General features: G+C 48.3%; 2 long non-coding RNA genes across 2 annotated transcripts in view; one reads left to right on the top strand and one right to left on the bottom strand.

Moving 5' to 3' along the window:
* Positions 1-2,415: 2,415 nt before the first annotated feature.
* Gm10637 (predicted gene 10637) overlaps positions 2,416-6,292 on the top strand; it is a 30,104-nt gene continuing 26,227 nt past the window's right edge. Inside the window, exons 1-3 of the long non-coding RNA NR_040697.1 lie at positions 2,416-2,609; positions 4,054-4,200; positions 4,287-4,405. This is a non-coding gene — a long non-coding RNA (predicted gene 10637). The remainder of the gene's footprint in view (positions 2,610-4,053; positions 4,201-4,286; positions 4,406-6,292) is intronic.
* The window catches only part of Gm27246 (predicted gene 27246), a 96,690-nt gene continuing 94,254 nt past the window's right edge, over positions 3,857-6,292 (bottom strand). Inside the window, exons 11-12 of the long non-coding RNA NR_168261.1 lie at positions 5,914-6,012; positions 3,857-4,322 (exon numbers count right to left, since the gene is read on the bottom strand). This is a non-coding gene — a long non-coding RNA (predicted gene 27246). The remainder of the gene's footprint in view (positions 4,323-5,913; positions 6,013-6,292) is intronic.

Below are 6,292 nucleotides of genomic sequence, written 5' to 3'. Positions count from 1 at the left end.
TTGCCCCTCCTACCCCTGCCCCAATCAATACAATGAGTTTCATCTTCTCTGATGAAAACTCAACTTCCTGGCTGGTTTTGCAATCTGAGTTTTTCAAATCTGGTCTGGCTTTGCAGCCAGGCAAACCAGCTCCCAAATTACAGTATGGTTTGGGAATTCAATACAAAATCTCATTACAGAAGGTGGGTGGCAAATAGATTATATATATGTATACACACACACACACACACATACACACATATATATTAAAATGAGGCCTTGCTCTGGCAGAAGCCATGGCGTGTGTGGCCCTTGCCAGTCTCGGGATTCTGCAGCTGCCTAGGTTTTCAAGTTCATCTTAAGGCAAAAGCTCCAGCTTCTTTTAAAAAGAGAAATGTGTCCAGGAAGTTTTCATATCAGTGTTCTGAAAGGAGCAACAGGCTATGTCCACTGGCTAAATATATCAGTTGTGCTCAGCACTGTCCTGGATCCTGCGGGACTCAGCTTCTATTCTGGTAAGAGGCAGCAGAAAATATATAAACATAATATAAACATAATATATCACACAATAAAAGAGCTACAGGAGAAGTTTCTAAAGGGCGACTAGAGATTGGCATTGTATTTAAGCAAAAAGAAAGGGGGGACTTGGTTATTTAGAGATTTTGAAGCAAATTTGGTTAGAAGAATAGAGAAGACAGTTTGTAGGGCCCGAGGGTAGCGAGTGTGGTATGAAAAGAGTGAAGCATTACTCTTGGTGAGTGTGCTGCAGAAATTCATAGTTTTGAAATAAGATGCTGGTAGAAGCAGGTGCTGATTTGTGTCTTGAAGATTGTCCAGGCCACTGCACACACAACGGACTGTCAGGGTAGGTGATTTGGCTGAGAAGATGCTCAGAAAGCCATGTTGTCAGCCAGGCGAGATGGCTAACAACTGAAAGCGGGTGGGGGTGGGGGGGCAGAGAGCTTTGTAGAGTGCATGGATCTAGGGTACCTTCAGAAGAGAGAGAGAGCTAATGGGACCAGATGCTGTGTCAGGAAAGGGAGAGAGATTCAAAGATGACTCCTGGGTTTCCATTTGGGAGGTTGACTGGCTGGATGCCTTGTTCAACCTTGAGGTAAGGAAGGTAGTAAGAAAGGACTTGAGCCCTTTGCTGGATGTTGAATGTTTAAGACCCTTGCAGGATACCCTGGAAGAAACATCAGAAAGACGTTTAGTAGAAGATCTAAGAGTTTGGCTGGAGAGTCCTAAGTTCTCGGGAGCTGCTTCCAACGACTGTGGTCAAAGAACCTGTCTTCTACCTGGCTAGGGCTCACCTGCTCAGCATTTCCACGGGTCTGCAGCACCCTACAGTACCTGGTGGGTCAATGTCGAGTCACAAGGTAATGTGAACCAGTATCAAGGTGACTTGCCATGCAGATCAGGCTGGTGGGTCCTGGTTCTTTGGCATGTGCTAGGAACATCTAAATTCAGTTTCCGGCTAAATGGTCATCCCAGTAGGCATACACACTCCTAGTTTAGTGAGGACAATCAGTCAGCTGTTCCTGGTGCTTACTTGAGGAAATGTCTTAAACAGTCATAACTCATACCTCCTCCATGCTTTTTCCCAAAGTAGACTTGAGGTCCTTTGGTGACATGGCCCTCCTCACTACGCATGCTCCCTGAGGTGTTTAGGTAGGTCTTTACAATTGTACCCTCAGGGGAAACCAGAAGGCATGGGGTCAAATTGTCAAACTTTGCCACTAGGTGGTAAATCTGGGGACTGTAAGCAGCCAGCAGCTTTTAAAGGTGCCTTGGAATCTGCAGCAGGATTGCAAAGTGCCCCTCAAGGGCTTCACTCCTTGCTAGCCCTTAGCTAGCCCCAGCCAGCGTCTCAGGGGAGGACAGTGAGGGCAGAGGTTACTTTCTATCAGAGACAAATTATCTCACATTGCCAAGGATCTGAGAGGCGGCCCTTGGTTAAGATGTATTACCCCCCTCCCCTGAGGCTCTCAAAGCCACACACAATACCCACAAGCTTTATTGATGGACTCTCTTACCTGACCAGAAAAAAAAACAAAACCAAAAACAAAAGAAAACCCAAAAACAAACAAACACACAACCAACCAGACATCCTCCCTCCTTCCCGGATGAAAAGAGGAAAGTCTGACCTCAGGGTCGCATCTCCAGCTTCCTAGGCTCACAGTCCTGCCATCCCTCACCCTCCCCTGTCAGCGGCTTGCTGCTCCACCCACAGCCTGCCTCTAATCCTCTCCTCCCGGCTGTCAGGCCTCAGCTCTCTCCAGTCACCAGAGCTTTAATTTGGGCTAATCTTCACTCCTGACTCAGGTGGGTGTGGTGATGATAAATCAAAATGAGGGCACAAGCTGTCAGTAATGAAACAGGAGAGACTTGACAGGCTAATCAACTTTATTAGCCTCGAGTCTCAGGCGAGTCTCCAGCAGCTTGGCCCCTTCTCCTGTGCTTCGCTTAGATCTTTAAGATGTCCCCAGCAAAGCAGATAGAAGCAGCCACACTGGGACAGACAAGCTGGGTGGCCCGGAGCTCAGCCATTAGGCTCTGGTGGGGGTAGATGGAAGGCGGAGACTTTTCCCCACCTACAATCTGAGGATCTGCTCTGCACACAGCTCAAGGTTGGGGGTGGGGAGAAAGAGTGGGGGAGAGGGAGAGAAGGAGGGGGTGTGTGAAAGGAGAGAGGGAGGGAGGAAGGGAGGGGGAGAAGGAGAGGCCATTGTTTGATTCCTTGTGACATCATAGCTCTTGCTGGCAAACCCCTGGCCACACTATGCACTCTGGTGTCTCAGCCTGTCTTTCTTTTTCTCTGGAAGCAGGACTCTGCTTCTTGCAGCCAAAGCAGTGTGGACTTTAAAAGTTCCGGACTTTGCCATTTTATAACCTGCACATACCACTTCGTCTTCAATCAGAATTTTCCCTGAACCTCACCAAGGAGCTCTTTCCATCTTCTCCAAAGGAAACTGGTGTCCTGGAAAGAGGCCACCAAATGCATGAAGCCTGACCAAGCATGGGGACAACCAGGAAATACTTTAAAGATGCACTAACACTAATTACAACATTATGCTAGTTTCTCACCTTTGGAAGTTTTTCTTATTTGTTATGGCTGCTTTGGGTTTTTTGTTTTGTTGTTCGTTGTTATTGTTGTTTTATTTGTTTTTTTTTTTTTTTTTTTTTTGTTAAATTCACTCTGTCTTCGTTCATAACTGTGTGACTGTGACCAACAAGCTGACTAAAACAGCTCAGCATTTATTTTGGCTCAAGGTCTCCAAAGGGCTTTAGGGCACTGCAAAACATCCAAGTTCATGGAGGTGGGAGTGTGCAGTAGAGCCTGTTCGTAGCATGGTAAGTTAGAGACCAGAGGGCTACAGAGACCAAAGGCCTACCTAGTGACACCTGTCCACCAGCCACATCTCATACCTTTGTAAAGGCCCCAAGGCCCAGGGACTATGTTCAAACAGGAGCCTGTGGCGGACACTTCAGGTTCAAGCATAACCTGTATGCCTAACTGTAAATTGTTATTTTGAGAGGATCCCAGTTGTCTCTGCTTCCCTGCATAGTCTATCTAAAACAGGGGTTCGCAGCTGGACCTTAGACAGAGGAGGGGGCGCTGGGGAGGGAACACATAGCTGCATCACCACCCAGTGGTAGCCTGGGCTAAAACGTTGGCTCTAGCAAAGAAAATGAGTCCTGGTTTGCAGACAAGAGCTGCTCTGCCCTCTCTCCAGAACTGATACTCTTGCTCCTCGGTTTGGGCTGAAGCCAAATGAGCTCCTGCTCTTTCTTTGTTTATCAGCTGTGTTACCAAGATGGCAAGAGCCGCCCACTCAATAAAAGCAAAGCAAACTCCCACAAACTCACAAGCAGCTCTGCTTGTCCGGGGCCCTGATTTTATTTCCTAATTAACGAGTCGTTCTCAGCCAGTCTGATGATTTGCTTGTCATCTTATTTGGATTTGTGGGCAAACAAATCATCCCCAGGCCTTGGGCAACAGCTCCACCGAGGGGAGGAGGGAGCCCTGGGATGCCCTCATCTTGCCTCCCTGCTTGTCTTGCCTCTCTACAGGAAGCTAACAGGCTTGCAGGGCTGTCTGGGGTTGAGCTGTCAAGGCCAGGGTGTCTGGGATTAGCCTGGGAAGGACCTTGTATCTGCAACTCTTCAGCTGTTGTTTCCTGTTCTGTGGATCGGTGCCAAGGCTCTGGATGTGGAGAGGTGAGTGAGATGAGAAGTGTGGATGCTGAGAACATGGCACCAGCCTCTCTGTGTCACTGGACCAGGTGTCATGACCCTTCTTGCAGCATTCTGATGACTCCGTAATGAAACTCCAAGATCCACTGGAGAGAAGAAAGGGTGGTCAGAAGGCAATGAGACATTCCCCTCCCATCCAAACACCTGCTGTCTCTAGCTGTATCTTTGGGTAAGATGTACTCACACCTGGGTCTCTCTCCCCACCCATAAGAAGAAGCAAGAGGAATAGCCTAGGATTTGCCAGGAGAGGTTCTCACTCCAAACTTGTATTCTGAGAACTCTGCTTAGTCTAGTCTTGTGATATCTGCACTAGCTACCTTCTTACAGCATAAGGAGACCCCAGGCTTTTTGAAAGAAAAGAAGATCTGATGCCCCTGGGTCCACATTCTTTATATGATAACCAAGAGCTGCAGCTAGGAGTGACTGGAGAAGAGGAGCAGGTGCCCTCCAGTTTACCCCAGCCCTGTAGGTTATTTGTGAAACATGTGAGAGCTGTTAGTCTCTCTTAGATGCTGGTATGTCTCTTGTTTAGTGTGTGGTGCCTCTGATCACAGTTTGTCCATGCTGAGCCTTGCCAGCCCATCTCAAGGGGGTTTGCTGAGTACTCCTGCACCTCTGCTAAGCACTGAGGAATGCACAGGGGAGGGGGGGTGTAGAAAACATGGTCTGTAACTCAGAGAACTCTGGCTTCATGTCCACGGCTGGGAGGACTGGTTGGGTGAGAATTTGTGACATCAGATATAGCCTGTCCGCCTGGGGAGAGAAGAAGAACTGAAGCCATCATGCCTACACAACCGTGAGGCTTGGGAAGCATGTGTTCCCTGATGACTTCCTGTCACAACTTTGAGACCGTAGCCTGGGAGAACAGTATTATTTCCAGATGTTCACGGATGCCTGGGCTTTTCTGTTGATTATATTTTTAACATTCAGCACAGATCCAACCACCATTCTAAAGCTTGGCATCCTCCCCTCTGGATGCATGAACTGCCTAGCCATGGTCACTGGCCCTGTGCCTTAGGAAACAGCCCTAGTTCACAGCCAAGGAAGGTAGAGACTGACTGGGTTGAAGACACAGCAAAGACCCCTCTGGATCGCTATAACTCTTAATCCATGTGCCCTGTGTGTTAGCACCAGCCAGTACTGATGTCAAGAGCATGTCCTGTATCCTTGCCATCCTATGGTCCAGCTGGCATCCTACTTTTAACCTTGTATTACTGGGAAATATATGGGGCAGGGATACCCCTTGTTTTCTCGCCTACCAGGACTGGGCTGGGATTGTTTCCTGAATCTTTTGCTCAAGCCCCTTCTATGAGCAAACCTATATCCTTCTGCTAGATCTTAAAATTATAGATTAGTGTTTTCTGCTGTGAGTATGAGGCCAGTTATCTCCATCTGTACCTTGGGGCTGGTCAGAGTCATTTTGACTGACAGCCTACCAGTACTGTATGATCTAGCTGATTCTAACAGATTGCAATGTGCAACTTGGGCCTGGGTCTGTAGATCTAACAGCACAGACTACCCCCACCCCTGAGAACAAGTCCCTGCTCTTCTTTGGGATTCCACACCAAAGGTCCAAAGCCTGTTGCACCCCAGTGACTGCCACAAAGGCTCGGACTTGGATATGACTGATGGGCCCAGCTGGCTGCTAGGACACACAGCGAGCCCACCATGTCTCACCGGCAAGCTTGATGCTTCTCTTGCAGTGAGAGCCACCCTGGTTAACAGCAATAAATCTCCTCCAACTTCCGTGGCAGACGGTTGGCTTGCTTCCTTTGGCTTTAGCATAAAGAGGAAATGTAAACCCAACACAATCTGGAGTTCAAGGAATTTATCAGACTCAAAGGCTGGGAGTCTTCAAACTGGATATGACCAGGAGCCAGACTCTGCAGAAGACTGCAGGTCACTCAGTTCCTGGAAGGTCAGGCTCAGCTAGAGCTGGGTCACCTTTCACTTGTCCTCCTGACCCATTCTTCACTCCTGACCGTATGTCTCCATCTCCACTTAGATGTGTGGTGTCCCATGTTACTGGGCCCTAATATCACCCTGAGCTGTCTTC

This window comes from Mus musculus, chromosome 8 (assembly GCF_000001635.26).
Source record: "Mus musculus strain C57BL/6J chromosome 8, GRCm38.p6 C57BL/6J".
NCBI classification, from domain to species: domain Eukaryota; kingdom Metazoa; phylum Chordata; class Mammalia; order Rodentia; family Muridae; genus Mus; species Mus musculus.
The sequence above is the reverse complement of the archived record's forward strand: the minus strand, read 5'-3'. Positions and strand labels throughout refer to the sequence as shown.